This window comes from Pteropus medius, unplaced genomic scaffold (assembly GCF_902729225.1).
Source record: "Pteropus medius unplaced genomic scaffold, Ma_sr-lr_union100, whole genome shotgun sequence".
Classification (NCBI taxonomy): domain Eukaryota; kingdom Metazoa; phylum Chordata; class Mammalia; order Chiroptera; family Pteropodidae; genus Pteropus; species Pteropus medius.
In genome coordinates, this window is record NW_024353908.1 from 10,328,687 (window position 1) to 10,352,375 (window position 23,689).

General features: G+C 36.1%; 1 long non-coding RNA gene and 1 pseudogene across 1 annotated transcript in view; one reads left to right on the plus strand and one right to left on the minus strand.

Annotated features, from left to right (window-relative positions):
* LOC120593806 (uncharacterized) overlaps nucleotides 1-23,689 on the minus strand; it is a 98,260-nt gene that overhangs the window by 13,799 nt on the left and 60,772 nt on the right. The gene's annotated exons all lie outside the window — the stretch shown is intronic.
* On the plus strand, nucleotides 10,229-10,347 carry LOC120593833 (uncharacterized; annotated as a pseudogene).

Consider the following 23,689-nt stretch of genomic DNA (forward strand, 5'->3'; position numbering starts at 1 on the left):
CACTGGAAGAATGTGAGAAGAAATTTTGTTCATATTAAAATGAAATAAATCATAGATGAGAATGCAGAATTCACATGAATTTTCAAGATCAGATGGGTGATACTAAATGTTGCTTTTTCAATGAATAATTTTATGGTATGCTCCTGGGTTCCCAAGAATGATAACAATAGCAGCTCACATTTGAATTCTTAGTATGTGCCAGACACTATCTAATTTAATCATCACACCAGCCCTATAATCTACTTTTTATGACTTTCATTGTACAGATGAGGAAACTGAAACTCAGAGAAATTGGATGACTTGCCCACGGTCACATAGCTAGTTAGTGGGAGAATGCTAACTAGATGCCAAATTTTCTTCCTGTAAATGCAACTTTTGTTTTCATTTTAGTTTTAATTATGTAACTCTATATGCTCATTAATTTTTTAAAAATCAAGCCTATAGTATTATACAAAGTAAGAAGGAAAAGGTTTCCATTTTCCTCAACTTCTCTATTTTCTTTTTCTTCCTTCTATGATCCTGGCAGTCTCTATGGCCCTTGACCAAGATCTTCAAAGCCTAGACTCTTAATCTCTATGCTGCACTGCTACATTGTTGAAAAAGCTGAGAAGCACTTACATAAAAATTTCCAAAAGAACAATCTGCCCAATATTTAATTTAGATATTCCTTAAGACATATTCTTACTGGTTACATCTGTTCAATCCCTTTATCAGAGAATAATTCTTTGAAAGTTAGAAATATAATACATACTCTCAAATATATAGTGGGTGTATGTCAAAGATTTCTCTAACTCAGTGATAAGGGACACAGCAGGATGACAAAGCTGGTTTTAGTCAGTTAAAAAATGCTGGAACAAATTTGATACAAAGCTGATTTATTTTATTCAAGGCAATAAAACTATAAACTATGGAGTTTTCTTTTCTTCTGGACAAAAAGTATTTGCATCTCTAGGGAACAAAAACTATTTTCAATTTTTCAGTCTTCTCCCAGTTGACATTTATAGAGTCTGAGCTCTAATTAGTTGTAAATTTTAAGGCAAAGTTACCTTCTCTTAGAATAGCTATCCAATAGTACTTTCTACAATGATGGAAATGTTCTTTATCCGTGCTATCCAATATAATATCCACTAGCCTCATGTAGTCATCGACACTTGAAATGTTCTAAGAGTGACTGAAGAACTGACTTTTTAACCTTATTTAATTTTAATTCAGATTTAACTTTAAAAAGCCATATGTGTCTAGTGGCTACTATATTGGACACCTTAGAGCATCAAACGACCCTTAGATGGGCTAATTAGAACAGCTAATATGACTTTGAAAGGGCTCACAGTACTCTTTTTTGCCTTATTTCTGTTTTGTGGGGCATTTTTCTTAACCACTTTTGTCTCTTCTACATGTTCCTCCATCAATCTCTATTTTTCTTTCTTTGCTGTGAGGAGCAGCACGGGAACAATCTGTTTACAGACTATTGCCCGCTGATGGCTCCTGTCCAGCTCTCAGATCAGACTGATGGCCCCTTTGAGGACTGAGGACGCAGTCCCCGGGCACTGTAGTCAGGGTGGACGCACATGCAGCTGTGGACTGAGGGAGCTGACGTGTTCTCCCGCGGAGCTGAGGAGTAAATGTCACGAGAAAAGCTCTTGAAAATGGTTCTCATCCCCTTTCTTCATCACAGACAACCCAGAATGAACTGTTTTTAGCTGTTGAACTTCGATATTCTTAATGGTTGGGAAAGGCTTCTGGTAAGGAGATTCTAGGGTAAACAGATCACTAGGTTTTAACTGGTTATCAATGACGTTTCCAAAGAAATTTCTCAAGAAGGAAATAGGCTTGTGTAACCTTAAAAAAAAAAAAACTAAGAAAAGGAAAAATGTTGTCTTTATGATAAAGTGATGCAAGAGGGATTTTTGTCGATTTGTTTTGGAAGAGCTATTTATGAAATGATTGAGATGAGAGAGAGAGAGAGAGAGAGAGCGCGAGCCCACTCAAGCCTCTGCTGGTCACAGGTATACCTTACTCAGAAGCGGGCAGATAAGCTGATTGTGCCTTAGGAAAATTTACTACTTATGTGTTTCCTGCTGTATCAGGCCATTTTTACCCCTCTTAAATTAAAATCACCTCCATGCTAACTCCTAAGGAGTTAAACAATCCATCGATGGAGTTAATGCCTCCTTCAATGCTCTCTTTCATTATGTTTTGCTTGCTTTGCACTGAAACCTGCCTGCCAATAGCCTGGTGATCTGCCCTGGGTTTGGCAGGAGCCTGTCTCTGTAGGGGGCTCATGGCACAGGATTCTCAGTTTGGAATCACTTTGCCAGCTCTGGCAACTTCTGTGATTCTGGGATTTCTTTAGTCTTCCCATCTTTCTTATTCTCCAAATAACTAAAGCCTTTACCCGGAAGGTCAAGTAAACTGCTATAAATAAGTAGAGGATCAAGAAAAGGAAAGTTGTAAAGGGGAATCTTGATTGCTCTCAAATAGTCTTGAAATTTCACTCTTTTAACTATTTGTCGTATAACTTGTATTTTAAAAGGGCTTATAGAAGCGTATATAAATCAGAATATCCATTGATTTTTAAAGCTAACTGAAGGCTAACTAGAAATGGGTTTATTATCTCATTGCTGTTATTCAAAAGTGTTCCAAAGTGTATGTTCACCTCCCTGCCTTATGAATCACAGTAAATATGATGAATCATATATTTCTCTTGATATTGTATACTATACTATGCCTGTAACTCATTGTTTTTCACTTGAGTCTTCATCATAATTTACCTTTTTGGAGAATGGAGATTGAGATGAACATTCAGTGGGTTGGGTAGTTTCCCCCTTGAACACGGGGAGTGAATTTTTTAAAATCAACTTTGCGTCATCATCTTATTTTCTTTTCCTATACAGCTAAAGTTTATTGAGTGCTTACTATGAGCCAGTCAGTACGCTAAGTGCTTTAACTGAATATCCCTTCTAATGCTCACAACATTGAGTTAGTAGTAGTTTTCTTCTTAGTAAAGATGAAGTAACTGAGGCTCAGAAAAGTTAAGTGACTTACTCGTGATTACTCAACTAGTTAGTATTGAAACCATGACTAAACTCTGGTGTGTTTAACCACACTGACTTACTCACAACTCACTAAAGTCTTGACATCCATTTTCAGCTCCGAATGTTACAGACTAAGTGGTTGTTTGGCCTCTCCAAGCATCTATATTCTTATTTTCAAAATGAGGGTACTAATATCTCCTTTCCAAGCTTGGGATACTACTGAGACTTATATGAAATGCTAAATACATGTAATGTCTTATTACTTTATATATTCTTTAGTAAGTGACTTCTCTAATGAATTAGATTCTAATTAATTGATATGTTATGCTGAGAACACAGGTAGGAGATCTCACTACCTACCATAGGGGAGAAATTCATATAAGACCTCCTGGCTTTGAACTTGATACAATGTGACCTAGTTATTGAATTACCACAAGTTCAATTAAAGATCTAGCTAATGAAATGGCCGACTCACAGCCCCTAGTACTGACCCCAGTTTCGACTTCCTTACTTTATAAAGCGTGCAGTCAGTAGTCTAAATAATTTCCTCATTTGTCTTTGAGATTGTCTATTACATTGTCTGTTTAATGGGCTAGGTAGGACAATCAGTATGACTTTAAAGGGGCTCACAGTAATCTTTCCGCCTTATGTCACATTTTCGGGAACTTTCTAACACCTTTGTCTCTCCTACAGTTTTTCTATCCCAGCTAGTGGAATGGTCTTCCTAATTTTGAATGGAATATTTTGTGATTTGGGATTCTCTTTTCTGACACAGAGCAAAAAAAAGCAAAATGAACTTAATGCAGATTGATTCTATAATGACCTTGTATTCTTTGAAAACTGATAAATATGCCTGTAAGCAGAGAGATGCCATGAAGAAATAACCTGTCCCCTAAAAGCGGCCTTGCCAGAGTAACATGTTTTTGGAAGAGCATTTAAATTCAACATTTCAAGGAATTGTTCCATACAGTATTGCTATTTAATTTTACTTTTTTGTCTATTAAAAACAAATTTTTCTTTGTTCAAACAATGGCTTCTTTAAGAAAAAATGCAAAGAAAGTGATTAAATCACTGGCAGCTGAAAACTTCTAGGCAGCTTTGCTAAATATTTGTGATGTTTAATTTTTAAATCTCTCTCAAATGGTATTCCATGGAGACATCAGACTTAATCATCTAGGAGGCAAATCAGTCACACATATCCAGAGACATTGTCAGGGAATCCGATCCTTACCACATGCATTCCCCAGTGAGCCACTTTTGAAGATATGGTGATAAACTCTGCGCTATCAAATAACTTACAGTGGGCTAGAGGATACTAAACGTTGCTACCTATATAAACATTTGTAAAAACCAAAAAAGGAGATACCTGGGACTGGCTGGGTTGAGGGGAAGCATTGCTAACCAAGTCATATTCTTTACCCTTAATCGATCTGCCTTTTTTTTGCTTCCTTTTTTAAAATACTTTTCAGCAACTGAAACAAGAGGCTTAAGAAAGTCACAACACCAGGTACATGCTGACGGCAAGTAAAAACTCTATTTGGTTCTCATTTTCAAACACCTGACCCTAATGTCTGAGACATGCAGGCAATAAACGAAGAGGAGCAATGATGAAACAAACAAAGAAACAAACCCCCAAAACAAACAAAAAACGAAAACCAGAAACATTTAGATTTAGCTTGGACTCCATATCAGGAGGAGGTTAAGTAAAATATATGGTCTAAGAAGTATTTATCCAGTATATCCTACTTGTCACTATTATAAACTTGGTATTAAAAATCCCAGCCATGTGTTTAGGACACAATGATAGAGCCAAGTGAAGATAAACAAACCACCCATCTGTTTTCATTTAAAAACATATTCGACTTTCCATATTAAATACTGTAGGTCTGTTTAAAATGTAACCAACACATGCCTCTTCAGGAAAAGAAAATCAGAAAAAAAAATTTTAAGTCTTTTAAAATAGCAACATAATGTGAAAAGAAGATAAGCCATTAGAAATTTGACTAAGCTGATTTTTCTTTTTCTTTTCTGAAAGGGGAAAGACATCTTGATTGTTCTTAGTGACTATAAAACCAAGATCTACTTCTAGTCATGTTTCTTACTGATGATACCTCAGAGAATAGGGGAAAGGACAGATCTTATCATAATAGAACTTTCCTTTTAATTTGTCTGATGCAGAAAAGCTGCATTGAATTGAAGGCTGTTTTAGCTAAAGAATTTACACCAAACACTTCCTTGGCCTATACGATGACTGTGACTGGTAGGCCTTAAAGATTTCTTTCCCTAGTTCTCCTCCTCTCAGCTCTGCGTACACATCAGAACGCTTTGTACCATGGAGAAACCATATAAATAAATCATGTAATAAAATGACCTTTCCTAAATCACGTTTTGGCGAGAAAATGTTTTTTACAGCTGTCTCTTTGCTCTAACTGCAAATGCCAACAGTGGAACTTTAACAAGCCTTACTACAAGGGCTTGACATCCAGTTGAATTCAGTTCTGGGGAAGCTAAATTCAGCATGCTTCCTTTTTACTTTTTTGGCAGTGTGAAAATATATACAGCCAATGAGTCGGGGTGTGTACAAATAACATCCTTATCTTCAGCTTTAAGGTTTGCTTCTGAAGAGAAGAAAGTTGTTTTAGGAAAAAGACCTTGAGAAAGAATATCAGAGGGATTATTTCGGTATTTCTTTTATGTGTTTATTTGCTTGGTCAAGACAGCTGATTGTGTTGTCCTGGGAATTGTCGACTACAGTGACATGTAAATAAGAAAAAGGCCTGAAAAGTAACATGTAAGTCTTTTTCTGCTATGCATTTGCTCAGAAATGAGGCAGTCGTATGTACATCAGGAGATAAGACTTGGCCACTCAGGGGTTCATTTTCTACAGGTAGCCGTGTTGTGCGGAATATCTGACAGATAACGCTATTTGTCAACAGAGCCTAATCCACATGTCAAACAATATTTCCAGTCTGTTTCCAGAATATGGCATATCCGTGTAGATTATCAGGAAGGTCAGAATTTATAGAAATACATAAATACCAAAAGGGATTGGTTAAGTCATGAAGGATAAGAGGGGAATCCAGAGAGTGCTTGCCACTGTTTTTTTTTTTTTTTAAACTACTAATTTTCAAATTCAGTTTTACTGTGCTATTGAATGACACTGGTAATAGAACAAGAAGTAGAAGTTTCTTTGAAAGCTATACATTTTCTCTCAAAACAGTTCTAGAACATTCTGCTCCGTTGCTCTCCTAGTCACATTAAGTTCTTTTGGAAGGAGGTGGGGAATGAAGTCATGATTAAAAAACAAGTAATATTCTCTTCCCATCTCTTGCCTTAAAGTGACCAATCGATTTAGGGATCACGAATTGGAAAACAGGAGTGCCCTTCTCCTTCTCCAAGTCCCTTCAATTCTCCTCTTCCTTTTTCTTCTCAATTCTTCTCCTTCCAATTACTCTTCTCCAAAGTTTTCTAATAGTTCCAATTCTTCTAATTTCTCTTCGTCTCCTTCTAATTCTCTTAACCCTTCTCTTTCTCTTTCCATCTCTTTCTTCAACCCTCAGCCTCAGCTTGCACATCTGGTTAACTCATTTTCTAATTAAGAAATTGGACCTAGATTTTCTTTTCAGAATCCCAGAGTAGACCTGGCAAAATCAGGCTAAAATGGAACAAGCCAATGCATCATCAATCTTTCTATACCTGCCTCCATGCCTTTTCTCTTATGATCACTAAGCTAGAGTTCTTTTCTTGGGTTAGTTCCACTATGAATTGTTGCAAACTCTATGGGGAAAAAAATGGCATGGATAAAGCAGAGTCTTATATAAAACTCTGAGCAGGTTGACCACATCTACTGGTGAACAATCTCTCCTTAGAACCAGAAAAATAACTTTGTTTTTGTTTTTCAAGCCAATTCATTATAAATAGACACCTATCTTTTTGTTTTTACCCTCAAATTCAGTTATATCTAGGGTTTAAATGAAGGTAAAAAAAGGAGAAAAAAATTGTAAAAAAAAAAAAAACCCTCAATGACAATTATTTAATGTGTCATAAAATAGATAAAATTTGTATTTAATAAAAATGCTTGCTTCTCATTAAAGGAAATTGATCTGTTGGTTAAACTCTAGGTTGAACTATTAGTATATGCCAATGTTTGACCTACATAATGAGAATTTCATATAGTTCAATGTAATAGGTGAGATTGTGATTTTAGCTAAATATATTTTCAGAGTCTTCCAAATCCTGGAGAGCCCACAGGACTTGAACCCTGGCTCCTATATTAAATCCATTAAGACTCCTCAGAGTTGGAGTCTTTTTTCTCATATATTATAATGATGTGCAGTTCACACGAAGGTGACAATTATAGGTTAATTGCTTAACTCAGGTCTACTGAGTATTTGAATTGCAACAGGAGATTCAAAACCTTAACCCAAAAATATACCACTCTAACAGCTATACATTAAGACATTATTGTGAAAATGGAGACGGTATTTCATGGGATCATGTATTGTGGAAGCTGGGGTCAATCTTAAGGATTATTTTAAGAAACTCTTCATTTTGAAAATGTGAAAACTGAAATCTATGTATACCACTCTCCTTTACTCTATTTTACACCCTCTTGCCTATTTTCTAGACCTTTCCTCTTCCTTACTTCAACTCATAGACTTTACCTCTATGCAACAGAAGGAGTGGGAGGAAGGAGGAAGGAGACAGAAAATAAAGCCAATCTTTTTCAGTCTATAATTAACACTTTCCACTTCTAGATGGTAAAGTAAACACTTGCTGTAATCTTCCGCACCAACCCCAAATCTCTCAGAAACATTAGAAAACATGTTTAAAATGAATCTATCCAAAAACCGGAAAGGAACTCTCAGTGAGTCAAACTGTGAGGAATCCCTGGAAGGTTGAAATTTAGGTAAAATCAGATCACAGAGTAAAACCAAAGCCCAATACATGCTTGGGAAAGTCCATTTACACTCTGCCAAATTCCAAATTTTATCTCCTCCTTCCCAACCTCAGCTGAATCTGCACCCCAGTCCCTCCCTCCATCAAGGCTTCCTTGCCTTAAAACTCTCTTTACTGCCTTGTACTATGTCAAGTTTTTCTCATTATCACCCTCTCGAAGGAGTTTTGAAGGAATTTTCTTTCCCTAATCACACTCCTATAAAATTTTAATACCACAGATATACCATATATATGTTTATGTACTACATACATCTGTGCTTTATACATAAAAAAGAGTAAGAGCTTTTTGCCCCCGAAGAGCAAATCTTTGTTCCCTTGGGGATAAGTCCCCCACTCCATGATAATGTATTTCTTATACCCCAAGGATCAAATGGCTACTTTTAAGATGCTATGAGGAGACCTCTGACTCCTTTCAAGTACGCAATGAAAATGACCAATATGTGTGCACCTCTGGGCTGTAAACTCTGGGCAAACAATTATAATATCTATGAATAAAATCTTTAAATGGCTTAGGGGAAATAGTCATAGTCACAGGGGGATAAAAGCAAGCACAAAACATAGTTTAGACACTTCGCTCCTTGTTTTATTTCTCCTTTTCATGTCCCCAGGACATGCTTTGCAGAGATGAAAACCTCTAGGAAGTTCGCAGAGTGTAAATACCAACACTGAAGAAACTGTGGTGGACGGCCTCTAAGATACCTTCTTGGTGCCCCTGTCCTTGTGTAATTCCTTCTCCTTGAGTGCGGGCTAGATTTACTGACACACTTCTAACGTACTGAATTTGGCAAAGTGATAGGATGTTACTTCCAAAATTAGGTTATAAAAAGCCTGGTTTCCACCTTAAATTCATCTCTCTCCATCCACAACCCCATTTCTGTCTTTTTACCTCAGTGATACCTTAGGTTACTGTCTCCTGGCTGATGCCTTGATTGCAGTCTTACGAGAGACACTGAGACAGAACTGCTCAGCTAAATTGCTTCCAGATCCCTGACCCACAGAATATGTGAAGTAATACATATTTGTTGTTTTAGGTCCCAAAGATTTAGGATAATGTGTTACAAGCACTAGATATCTAATACATTCGGGGTTTTTATTTGTTTGTTTGTTTTTCTTCCACCAAGATTATCCATTATTACTCATTGACTAGTTCACCTGTTTTATATGGCATGGCTATTTCTTCTAGACAGACATTGAAAGTAAAACTAAATGCTTTACCAAGCCAAAAATTATTCCCAATACATCAGAGTTTAGTTTTCCATGTTATTGGTATAAAAAGAGTGATAAATTTGATAATAAAATGTAACTGGTTCAAATAGAAATAACTACACTCAGTTGTCTTTTTTTAGTTTTTTTAAGTCTGACTATATAAAAAGACTTTATGAATTCCATTTCCAACGGTTCAGAATTTGAAATTATTTAGATAGTCTGATAGTTTATTATCTTTGTGAGATTATATATATTTTTTCACAAGGATAACACATATAGTACATATATATGTATATATTTACACATGGAGTACAGATTTTATATATATCATGTATATCAGTATAAAAAGATTGCAAAGGAAATGTTTACCAGCTTAAAAGAATGATTTTTTTCCAAAGCTGTAGTAGCACCTTGACTGTAAGTACTGTAAATGGAAAATTGTAATCAAATAGCACTCATCTGTTCATTAAAATAGGCCCAATGAAAACTCCACATGGTTCTATTTTTTCCCACTTTATATCATTTTATATTTTCCATACCCCGTTTTTATTGATTCATTCATCCATTATATATCAAAAAGATAATGACTTTCTTTCTTTTAACTCATTTTAATTGACATTTTATTAATTCAGGATTGCTTCAGTAACTCTAAATTAGTGAGTTTTTCTTAGAGCCATTTTTAATATCTTTCTTATCTTGGGCCTAGTAGTGATATTGGACTAATTTAATTGATTCGTTAAGAACTTACTTCCTTTTATAAAATGGCCAGTCAGAATTTTTTTCTAATGAACAAGAAACCAGGGGTGGGGGTTGGGAAGGGTTCATGTCCCACTAGAGTCACCAAAAAATAAATAAATAAATTATATATCTATCTATATATTATCTGATATATGTGTGTGTGTATGTATGTGTGTGTAAGTATATATACGTACATATATATACATATATATATATACATACACACACACACATATATATATATACACAGAGATTTTGGCCAATTAGCTCATTTTAAGAAGAAAATATATTGCTATGGGCATACCACCCTAAACATACCCAATTCCATCTGATCTTGGAACCTAAGCAGAGTTGGGCCTGGTTAGTACTTGGATGGGAGACCACCTAGGAAGACCAGGGGCTGTAGGCACAAAAAAAAAAAAAAAAAAAATTGTGTAGTAAAAGTGTGAAAGCTGTCTCAGTCATAATCTGATTTAGTGAATTAACATGGCAAAAGTACTTAGATCATAAAAAGTAACACCTTCTATGTTCAGGTCATCCAGATGCAGTGAGCAAAACTAATGCAGGGGAGTGCTAATTACGGATGTGAGCTACAGCATGTGAGAATAAGTATCTTCTTCACCATTGAATTGTAGCTATAGGAAACCAGGTATTCAAAAGCTTTGGAATTTTGCAGATCTGAGTCGGAAATCTAGTTGTGCTTCTTACTAGCAAGTTACCCAAACCATCTCAGATTCAGTTTTTTCATCCTCAAAATAGAAAGAAATTAAACCTCTTTATACTATTGTCATGAAGTTTAAATGAAATTAATGAGGTAATGCTTAATTCTTAACCTATGGTCTGATACATTGTAAACACATAACAAATGGTCAGGGTATCATGTTAATAGTGAAGCTGAACTCTGTTTCTCATAAATTGTCTAAATTTGCTTACTTAGTTAGATATTTGAGGTTGAAAATTCAGTTATTTTACTGACATTTATCCATTAATGTGTCTTAATCATTATCATGCTAGCTAATCTAAATGTTTGATTCCATTTTTATAGAGAAATTTTAAAATCTTCCTCATTAATTGATTACCTCATTGTTCCATACAGTATCAAGGCCTTCACAACAAAATTCGGGCAATGAGCTGAAGGATGGTTTTGTGTGTTTAGTTAGAATTTTGATTGTTTTTTAAGAGTTTTCAAGTCCACAGGTTTTGTTGTCTAAACAAATCAAATCTGTCATTGTCTTCAGCCCTCCAGTTATCTAAACATGGAAGCCCAAGTTCATGCATAGAGCATTGGAACAGCGAGCAGAAATTTTGGTTTTCAGGTTTCCAGATGGCACATCAGCTAATCTAAATATCCCTCAGTTAACTGAGGAGCCAAAGCATTACAGTCCTAAAAATCATTTAATGTGCTTTTATTATTTGCCAAATGCTTTACTTATAGTACTTAACCCTCACAAAACCTTATGAAATTGTGTTCTGTTTTTCTTTTTACTTTCCTTTCCTTTTTTTTTTTTTTACTATTTTACCAATGAGAAAAATTAAACTCGAAGAATTGAAAGCAACTTACCCAAGTTCCCACCCAGTCTATAAACTCTAAGCTTAGTCTAGAGCAGTGGTTCTTAACCAGAGATGAATTTACTATCCCCTCCCAAGGCACATTTACTACTACCTGGACACATTTTGGGTTGATATAACTGGGGGAGTGTACTTATGGTGACTAGTGCATAGTGGCTGCTCAACATCCTACAATGTATAGGACAGCCCCGCACAACAAACAATTACCCAGGCCCAAATGGCAATACTGCCAAAGTTGAGAAACTCTGTCCTAGAATGTCCAGATCTACCCAACGTATCCAGACCATTTCTGCGATGTTAGAAATGTTCTCTTAATCAATTGAAAAGTGGCTAGTGTGAGTGGGGGACTGTATGTTCATTTAATTTTAAACACTTTAAATTTAAATAGTTACATGTATCTAGTGACTATTCTATTGGACAATGTAGGTCTTACTTGCTGTACTATTGCATCTTCACCTAGAATGTCATGTATTAACAATCTTATAGGGTTGCTGTAAGATTTAAGTGCGGTGAGTAAGTGTGCAATAGGATCTTAGCTGCTATATTAGGAATTAAATAATAAATCCATACATACATGGTAATTATACTGTGGAATATTTGTATATATATGACATATATACATATACACATGTGAATGAAGAATTTTCAAAAAAATGATCTCAAGTAAAAATTATATGTTTAGATAGTCCACAAACAATTAAAATTCACCAATATGAAGTCTCCAATCCTGCTGAATCCCTCTGTATCCTTTCTGCAATTGTCATGGATGTTGGGATCTCAAATATTAGAGACTCTGTTCACTAGATCAATGAATATCTAAACTTAAACAACTGAATCAAGCAGTGATTATTAGCAGAATTTCCTCATTCCAACACCAAGACCAGGTTTCCTTAAATATTAACACCTTGGTGTTGATAATATAATTTAATTTTGAAAAGTAAAATTTCTATAAACTTCGAAGCATGCTTTTTCATGGCTTCTAGCCTGAAGGCCTTGCCCACTTCTGCTGTGTAAATGTGCTTCTGGAAGACTGGCAGAATGGCTCCCCACAACTCTATTTTCATGATGACTCAAGGGGGTTTGGTGGGCATACTCATGATTGGGCACGTCGAGTCTGACAGCTGGGCCTGGATTCAAATTTCTATGCTGCTGGGACATAAGGCCACCCTTAAATCTTAGGGGTTATATTTGCCTGTAAAGATTCTGTGTACACAAACTTGACATGGGAGTCAGGACCAATCAGGTTCTTCTTCCATAAATGTTCTAAGACTTTTAGCTTCATTCCATTTGCAACAGGGTCTGAAGTCAAAAGAAAGGATCTTGGACCCAAGAACAGTCAGAATAAAAATAAGCAGGATCACAGCCTTTCTTTTCCTATCTTTATTTAGGTTTCAACTTAAATATCACATTTCTAAAGAGACCTAACCCAACCAGCATACATTAAACTAGAGTTTTCACCTTACTCTGATGTCTTACTTTTATTTCATCTTGTTAATTTCCTTCAAAACACTTCTGAGAAGTAGCAATTACATATTTGTAGAGTTGCCTATTTAGTTTCTGTATCTCTCTGGAAGGGAGGGACCATCTCCGTCTTGTTCACCATAGTATCTTCATAATCTAGCATCATGTCTGACACATAGTCAGTGTTCAATGTATATTTGTTGGATGAGTGGATATAAGAAAACAAAATCAAGTTTAAATATCATTGGTTAGTCTTCTGATTGATATAAGTTGTAGTAAAAGTTGTAAAAAATAGTCAAAAGATATTTGTCCATCTTCCTGGGAATGAATGCTCTCAATTTGTGATATTCTTCCTGGATCTGAGAGAATTTTGATACAGAAGCTTTTTCCAAAGAGTATTTGTCCCCTTTTCTCTTGATTTCAGGATCCAGGCATGAGGCCTCTGGAGATGAGGCCACCAGGGAGAGAATTGTGGGAGTAATTACTTGTGAAATATAAATGCCAGGCCCAAGATCCAAGCAGCTATTGGTTCCTGAAGATTCTGCTTCTGACAAGGGTGAAAGAGAGTGTAGTGGTTGCCAATCATGATGTTGCTCCCACAAGTCTCTATTTGAGTCCCCTTAGCTAAACCATTGCTGAGACCTCCTCTTCCACAGACACTTTGAATGAGGCTACTGTGCACATAGGATTAGGAATTGGGGCTGAGTTACAAAGATAAATGCCAAGGTGATACAACTTATGCTGAAACTTTTAAATCCTACAAACTTGGGTTCACTTCCAAGTGTGGACATTTACTGGTGATCTTGGACAAATTAGACATCCTGTGATCCCTTATGTATAAATTGGGGTAATAATAGCACATGTTTCATATTGTTGTGATAAACTTTAAATAAGATATCCTTGGTAAAGTGTTTAGCATGATGTCTGGCACATATAAAGCATTCAGTAAACATTAGCCATAGGTAATGATTTAAAAACTTGGCTCTAAATTCTTTGACATTCCCCAAAGGTGGAGTTATGTCCACTCCTCTTGAATCTGGATGTGTTTGTGACTGCTTTAACCCATAGAGTAGGAGGTGACACTGTCGAAGCTAGGTCTAAAAGACATTAGCCTCTACCTTGTTCACTGGAACAATGACTCTCCTTGGAAGAAGTCCCACTTCTCTGAAACCACCATGCTGAGGAAGGCATGCGGAGGTGCACTGGCCAACAGTTCCATCTAAATCTAGCCTTCCAGTTATTTCCACCAAGCTGGTAGACCATCCCTCTTAGAAGTGGACCCTCCAGTCCCAGGTGTTCATTGACTCAGATGTTGAGGTCATCTCCAACTGAGGCTCCAGCCATTGGCAAGCAGACTCAAGCCATCCTACCTATGCCCTGTCTGAATTCCTGACTCATAGACTCCATGAGCAAAATAGAGGAGTTGTTGTTTCAAGCCACTAAGTTTTGGAGTAATTTACTAACTAGCAATAGGTTATGGAACACCACAATTACTATTCATGTCAGATATTAAAAACTATTGTGATAATTATTAACACTAATCCCAATATAATAATAATAATCATTAATAGTTATTTACAATAATTGAGTAATAGTTATTCTTACCACCCTCTGGTAACAGCACACTGAGAGAAGCCTAAAACTACCATATCTTTTCTCTGAAGCTTTGCTCATGTTGTCTCCTCCTCCTTCCAACCTTTCTGAGGCTCATTCTTATTCATCTTTTAAGATTTCAGCTCAGGTGTCACACCACCTCCAGAGAGCCCACTCACCTACTGGGTCAGGCCTCCTCTGTGATCTTGCAAGGACCTCTGAGTTTCTCTTTGCACTTTGCACATTGCATTAGCTGTACTACAGTATAAATTTCTGTGAGCTTCTTGAGTGAGGGCATTGCCTTATTAACTATTGATTCCCCAGGGCCTGCCATTGCACAGAAGAGACTGTACCCGGTCAAGGTTTAGAGCACAGGCTCTGGAGCCAGACTACCTGAGTACAAAGTCTAGCTCAGCCACCTATCAGATGAGTGTTTTAATTTTCTTGATTAGTAAAAATAAAGTGCAGCTCGCTGCCGGCGTTCATTTAACATCATGCCTAGGAATGCTACATTCTCTAGGATTTGACATTTTCAGCAATCGAACTACTAAAAACAGAATGCTGTAAGTAAAATGATGTCATTTGTTTCCAAAGACTATCGATAGATGAGAGCGATCAGAAAATAATAATAAAAGCTACATATTTCATGGTAAACTTTGGGGGTAAGGTTAGGGCTATAATTCCCTAGTTCTCTCAGGGTGAAACTGCAGCCGCAAGCGCCGCCAGCGAGTACTCTCGGGGCAAAATCAGGAAAAGGGTTAAACTGCTTGCGTCTCATGAGCCCAGGGGGCTTCCTGGATCTTTCCTCACTCATAAAGTTCCTCATAATTTAAAGATGAAAAGGAATAAAAAGTATTTGGGTCAGTATTGGATACATACTAAGTCTTCGATTATTATTTATTGATTACCAAATATTACTTATTGGTATAGCTCGAGACAGAGGGCTAGGCCTGCTATCTCATTTTTCTGATTCTAGTTGCAGTTCTTCCTCCTAAATATCTCATCTGCTTTATTTTTGGCTGTTTGCTTATTTAGCCTGGGATCTACCGGTAATTCCCAAATCTAGCTGTGTACTATAGACTCATCTCAGGCAATCCCTCCAGTGATTCTGCAGCCATAAGTGACACCAGGGAATTTGTAGTTTGAACAAGTATACTGCAGTTCCAAAGAGGTGGCCCATGTACTGGGCCAGCATTTGGGAACACTGACCTAAGATTCTTACCCAATTTTGATTTTACTGCTTTATCTTCTAATCCATTTCTCAAAAGGCCATTTCTTACACGCATAATTTTCCCTTCGAGCAGGAAATTGAAGTCTGTTTAAAACAAACATCTAAATGCCATTCCGATCTCTTTTTACAGGATGCCCTTTACTCACCTCCTCTTGTCTCCTTCACTGACCCCATCCTTGTCACCAAAGGAGCTGACCATTTGTAGTCAAAGAACAAACAGCTGATGGCTTCTTTTAAGGGAGTCAGTTGCAAATAAAGATGATAAATAAAGCTGTTCTCTAAAAGAGCCACTCTTTTTGAAACATTTTTTGTGCTTTATCTACAAGAGAGGAGAAAACTGAAGCTTATTCATCGGAAAATGAATAAGTGGTCAAAGAATCACTCCAGAGAGTCAGAAGCTAATCCTCTTTGTCACACAGGGAATGCTTTTCCCTGTTTCATTTTTGTTTATTAATGCCACAGCATATATTCCTAAAACACCATTCTTGGAGAGAGAAGACCTATAATTCTGGCAGAATTATATTACCCAATCACCTTAATTTAGTATAAATTTTAGATAGAAAGAAGATAGAAGAAAACCGATCCTTAGAACACACCTGTGAGATGCTTTGAATAGCGCTTTGTGAATGAATTGCTCTTTATCTTACCCCCCTCCCCCAAGATGCTATCGCAGCTTAACTGGCACTAACACAGCTGTTCACAGCTGCACACAAGATGCTAGCAAGAGCACAATGTCAACCATTTGTCCTCGTGTGGTGCAGCTTAATTTATTTCCTTTGAGGATGGAGTCTGATATTGTGTTCTAGCAAGATCCAATCAGCAGATCTAAAAAACTTTCAGAGGTCAGATTTAAGGGATGACATGACTTTCTATGTATGATTCTTCTCTTGGCTATCTACCTCTACCCCTCAAAACATATCCAGTTGAGGACTAATCTTGATAGCGAGTTTGTTTTTAATAGACCTTGAGCAGGAAGTGAACTGAGGTGGAACAAATGTTTCCATTATTTGGGAGAGAACCAAAGCCACACTACTTCTCAGCTGGGTCAGCTGATGTCAGAATGCTCTTCACAAGCCAATTCAATACAATGTGACAAAAGAAATTTATTGAGCGCTTACTGCATGCCAAGCAAATGTACAGCCTTCCCCCCACCCCCCCGCAAAAGGCAATAAAAAGGTTTCATTTCATTAGAATGTAAGTTTCATGTCTTGCTCCTGAATGACTTTAAGATGCCTGGACCGGTTTAGATGTTCAATAAATGTTGAATAAATAAATAAATAATGTACTCAGTAAATCAGTCTTATAAACCAACCAGATAGATTGGTAGCAGCTGCCCAGAGGCCTATACCAAGAAAAATTCTGAGGCTATATCCAAGCTCAGTAGGAAACATGACCTGATTAATTAATAATGTTATCAAGAACAGGAGGGGGTGAAATCAAGTGTGCCATATATCTAGCCTTCTGGGGCTAAACCTAAGTGATACAGCTGCTCATACCGTCTCTCTCATCCTCGCTCCTTTTTTTCCCTCCGCAAACCTTATTTTCTCTCAATTTCTAAAACAGGTTGAGGGTCTGTCAAAATCTAATCAGAAATATACAACTTTTGCACTCATGATTCCCATCTCTTCTAAATCCATCTCCTTCTACTCAGGAGAGGAGAACTAATAGATTCTGGTTTGAGTGAATCAAAAAGCCCACTGAAGGAAACCCCATCTCACTACCACTGTAGCTCTGCCTGGTGGCTACAAACTGAAAGACTAGACAAACTCAAAAGTTCAAAGAACTGAGCGGTACAGGGTTTACATTTTCTTGATTTAATTTGTACCCACGATGTTCACCTAATCCTTAGTGTGTGGGAATATAGCTGATTAGTATACTTAATTCATATGGTTTTGTTTGCGCCTCATGTGAAAAACAGCGTGTGCAATTTCTCTTCTTGACTTCACACTTCAGATTTTTCTTTATTTTTTTAAAAAAAAGTTGTTTAATGTATTTTGTTGAATAGAAAACATTAAAACATAAAAATTTTAATTTCAAATTCAATTAACTAGGCTACCCTGTTGCAATTTTCTCTATCAAAGCGAGAAGAGTAAGTTTTGATACTACTTAACTAGAGAAAGGTGTTGCAAAACAACATATATTTAAAATGTTATCTGGAAATTCATAAAGGACCTATCCAAATTGACCTGGGGAGCCTAGAGAACTATTTGCCCTCTCAATAATTTGGCAGAAGTTTCACTAACAGCCAACCAATAGTTACTAAAGCCAAGCACAACTGCCTGAACTTTGGGCAAATAGCTCCAAAGATTTGGCAAGAAAACACAGCCAATTTTTTCCGTATGCACTTTATCTGGTTTGTGTTTGTGAAAACAAATATGTATTGCTTTACAAATGAGAAAAAAAGAATTCATATAGATATAAGCCAGATGCATGTAGATATTAAAAAATAAAGGCAGTGTTTCTAAAATGATGTCTTTCTTTGAGATTAAATAGAAAGAAATGAACCTAAATATTCAAAAGTGGATGTCTGTGAGTAGAATTGTAAGCGATTTTATTCTTCTTTAAAGCTAAGCAAGAAAAATGAGGTAAAAAGTATAATAGAGTATGAAAAGTAAAAAGAAGTGAAGAATGAGGTTGATATCCAAATTAAATAACAAGTTATTCCTATAAAATTAATGTAGATCATATAATATTTGATAGGATTGACATTTTTTTTTTCTGTTTCCCTCTGGAAATCTTTGTAGAGAAGTAAACAAGGATTAGAGAAAAAGAACTTCAAATATATTTAAACTCAGAAACATATTTTCTGGGGATTTTCTGACTGAAAAATAGGTGGAGATTCACATAATGGAACAGAGATGACACTGGGAAACAAATAGGAGTAAATCAAATCTGGTCTTCTGAATCTTTGAAAACTTTACAAATAAATGAATACATAACAATTATATAATTGATTCTCTAACACTAAAAATATTACATAATTCATTAGACAAAGTAATAGACATTGGGATATATATGACGATTCATTCTAATTGCCCATGTTTTCACTTATATTTTTAAAAATATCACTATATAAGCATTGTTGCTAGTAGCCTAGACCAATGGAAGTATGAAATCTCCAGTTACAAACTGGAAACAATGAAATAGGAACCTATAGAAATATGGAAGACTTGAAAGAAACAAAAGAGAAAGAGAATGCACAAAGCGTCAGTCTCAAGATCTAATTACTTTCCCCTGGAGACTAATTTTTCAATCAGAGATTGACTTCAATGCTAGGGGCATGAGAATGAATTTGTAAAATATGTTTCCACCCAACTTTTTTGATTGGGCGTTCCCATTACAAAGAAATGCACTAAGAAAATAAAAATCTATGACAAGTGAGAAAATTCTTGATAAGACCATTGAGGATGAGAAAAGCATAATTTGGGTTCCAAAACTTATGAAGGAGCAGACAATGGCTAAAAGGGGGTGGGTTGGGGAGCTACCGGATGTATAAACGACTCCCAGGTATTCAGAGTGGTCTTTAAACCTCTTAGGTCCAGGTTCGGGATTACCACAGAGGATGATTAAATATTATTGTTGATACAGCAGGATAGTATGTTACAGTCTTGTTTTGGGTTCTCCCTGAGTTTTTCCTATTCTGTTAAAAAAAAAATAGGCAGCCCTCTGTGTCCTCTTGTTTCAGGGAATTTGGACTGTAAGTCAGAAAGTAGAGAGCTCTTGATGCCTGGCTTTTGTTTTCAAAAAAAACCTTATTGATTAGACCCCTGTTATTTTGGGCCTCCATTGCCTATAACTGAACCTAATGCTAACTGACATTGAAATTACTTCCAACCTGAATGAATGGCAGTTCAGAGTAAAATTTAATTTTACTTTAGAGAAATCATGTCATATTATTTTTGCAAACTATAGTTCAGGATATAATTCCTATTCCTGCTCTTTTAAATTTCAAAGAAGTTAGAATTATCCTGGATATGTTCTCAATGCTTCTAAAATTTTGGTGTTTATATGAATCACCTGAAGGGCTTGTTAAAATAAAGATCACTGGGCCCTACCCCAGAATTCCTAATACAGTAGGTCTAGGGTGGAACCAAGAATTGCATTTCTCACAGGTTCCCAAACGATGTTAATACTGCTGGTCTGAGACCACATTTTTGAGAACTGTTTTAGAGTAATTCTATTTAAGGTAAAGAACAAGTTTTATTTTATTGTATTTTGTTTTAGTATTCAATCTGTCCTGGACTGATGCTTTTGTAAAATACCATACAAATAAATTACTAGAAAACGAAATAATTAAAAGGTATTCAAATACAAGCCCCATTTAGAAAGGATTTGGACTCAGCATGTGCAGAGACATAAATTACTCTGCAAACTGCTATAGAAGTTTCCCAATGCTGACTCTTAGTGTTTATATTTACTTCATCGTGAACTGGTTACAGAAAGTTCACTGAAAAGCCTGATCCATGGCCCATTGTGTCATGTCTAGCCTGAGTAGCATTGGTATGGGGCCTTCGGATGTTTCCTGTCTGAAAAATTCCTGCACTAGAATCTGAGGACCCCAAGCCTATACTAGAATCTCATCCCCTCACTGGAGAGGTTAACAGTTCTTTTCTACTGGCCATCCGATATACAGGGGAAGGTGGTGATTTGTTTCCTGCCTGGTTCCTGGTATAGAGTGCTTTTTAGCATTGCTCACAGTAGAGCATTTTAGAGGAGCTTCTGCTGACAAACTCTTAAAAAGAAGTTGACAGCAATCATTTGCCATCAGATCTCCCTCCCTACTATGGTACCCGCTCCCTTTAAAAATTGCTATTTATCAATAACTGGCAACACATTTTGAACCCTTTCTATGTTCCGGGAACAATGGTATACTATTTATAATTAATATAAGTGCTTCACATACATTATGTCATTTAAATTCTCAACAACCCCACAGGCAGGTGAAGTCATTATCCCCATTTTCAGAGGAGAAAAAAAATGAGACCCAGGAAAGTGAAATAACTTGCATGAGATCATAGAGTGGGAAGTGGGCACTTAAATCAAGTCCGTGTTTTCAACTAGCAGACCTTACCTCTCATTTCACACAAGATCTTTTCCTGTAGAAATGCAGGACAGAACAAGCTGTGAGCTTCAGGCAAAGCGTCCTAGAGAAGGCACCAGCAGACCCAACCTTAAGTCCTGACTCTGCCCCTAACTAGCTCAGGGTCTAGGAGAAGTTATGTTCCTCTTTGGACATCACTGAGTTGTCATCTGTAATTTTCTTCGAGAACTAATTTTCCTTAAGGAGTTATGAAAGAGTCTATGAAAAATGGGCTTGGGGTCATATAAATTTAGGAAAGACTATGAGTAGACTATCATCCTCTTTGAGATTCATATTGCTGGCATATTAAAGGCTCTGAAAAGCTCTACAGTTTTATTTTATTAACCTAGCATTTCCCCAAAGTGATTGAACAGAGAAACCCATTTTCATATAAGTAGTATCTCAAATAACAGCAAATATTCATGGAATATAGTTCTGGAAACAATATCCTAAATTTTTTCAAGTTCCAAAACTCTGTGAGTCTATGACTGGTATTCTTATTGATATAGAATAGGAAAAAAATGCCAATAATAATAACAAAACCAATAATAGTAGCTAAACTTTATAGTAAGTGTTATCATTAACTGGGCTGGATGAATTAGAAACCTAGACACTATTCTAAATGCTTTCCATACATTAATTCATTTCATCCTTATAACTACCCTATTATAATAATTGTAGACATTATTATCCCCATTTTACAACTAAGGAGAGTAAGGCCCTAAAAAGAATAATTATGTCTCTCAAATCCGAATCATTTCTTACAGACTTAGGTTTTTCTGCATGCCCTAAGGAGAGAATCTTAGGAGCAAGCCCATTTATATTTTTATTTTTTGCCTGGTATGCTTACTTGCATATCAAAAGCACTCTAATGTGACTGTAATCGGCACTGTTTAATGTCTCTGACTTTCTTTGACTCTCTCTCTGTTTAGCACAGCTCACAGTCATTAGCCTGTTGATCAAGTTTCAGACAAAAGCAGCCTTCAAATTAGGCCTATTAAGATTTGTTTTTAATGAGGAGATAATTCCTCTAACAACACATGCCAGATTCAGCTGGGGTATGATTACACAATCAGGCCATTTGCAAGAAAGTAAAAGAAAAGCAGATTTTTGCCTCTTCTTTGAATGATTTCAGCCAGCTTTGATTAACTTGATGCCACTTAAAAGCACATAGCAAATATAATATTTGGGACTTCCGACTGATGAAGTAATCATATGGCCTGTGCTCTCCTATGGCAGTGGAAGCGTTTCTATTTCAAGAATTTGAACTTCTTAGAAGGCAAAGGCTCAGACTCATAGTATTGGAGATCTCAGGAGGAGAGATAAATTCTTTCTTTCTGAAAATCTGAGCTGTCTTGCTCTCTTTGAATTCCCTTGCCAGCTCTCTTTGTCTTGCAGGAATGAATACCTTGTGAGACTTGAGGAAAACAATTTGATAATTAACCCCAGGCTTTTGGGATCTTTCTGCATGCTTTGTATTTTCATTTTAGTTACATTAAATAATGCAAAAATAATCTTCGGCAATCCACTTTCTAAAATGTTCTTCCAGTAAAGTCATTTCTAGATATATTTATATCTTTTGCATACGTACTTTTGTAAGTCTGGAGTTAAGAAATCTTTATCTGTATCTTAATAAATATCTCAACCAATCATTTCTTTATATTTAAAATCTACCTAATATATCTATTTATCTGAAACTCTTTTACAGTAATAGGTAACAAGGAGAAGGAATTTGAGTCAATATAAACTCAATATTCTCCGATATTGGTCCAAAGCCTCTTTAATCATGGTAGCACTATTATGAATAGATGTGATAAGTCTCTTTAAAGACAATGTTGTTGGGCAACTTTAAATCATTAGAGGTTTTTGCCCCAAATTGAATTTAGCCTGAATGTCAAAGAATAGCTCTTAACTACAGGCAGGAGATATAAAAGAATATTTTATCAAGAACAACAATTACTAACACTACACCTGACTCTACATGTAGAACTGGAGCCAGTCAAATGATTTATTTGTTCTGTATTAAAATGGCAGAAACCAACTTGGAGCATTTCAGGGCTGAGTAAATGAATCATGGGAAATAAAATAGCCAAAATCAGGAGGCCAAGGTGCAACTTAATCTCGAATACTTTCCCGCCCCTGCACTCCAGCCTGACACATGCACAGGCACACACTCACACATGCAGCTTAATGTGGTCATTTGTACAAAGCAAGTGTTCAATTAATGTGGTCTCCTTTTAGTTCTATAAATAGCCCGATTTCGTTCCCAATTATAGTCCTATTTATACGCTATTCTAGATTTCCAAAATGTTTTTTACCCAAACATTTATATAGCTCATTTCTTCTATTCTCCTCTTTCTTAGCTCAAATAAATAATCTGAGAAGATTTCTCTGAACACTTTCTAAAGCAAATGTAACCAAACCCTATTCAAACCCTCTTTTTGTTTATCTTTAAAGATAATACTTATTTAATTTATTGTTTTATTACTTTTAAGCTTGTACTACTTACAGATCTTTGGGAGTAGACAAAAATGTCCATTTTGTCCACTGCTATATCTCTTACCGATAAAGAATATGATAAACTTGACATTTTATGTTTTGTTTGCTCAGAAGAATGTATCTTCTTACTCATATTTCATTGTTCATTGTAATTTTCATTTCCTAATATAAATTTCCCTCAGTGGAGGCAAAAATTGAGTTTTATGTGTATCTCAATTCCATCTTTTAATAAATTCCTTCATCCTTCTACTCTCTTATATTTTGAATATGATTTTACCTATTGACTCTCAATGAATGTTGGAGGTAAAGACATTGGAG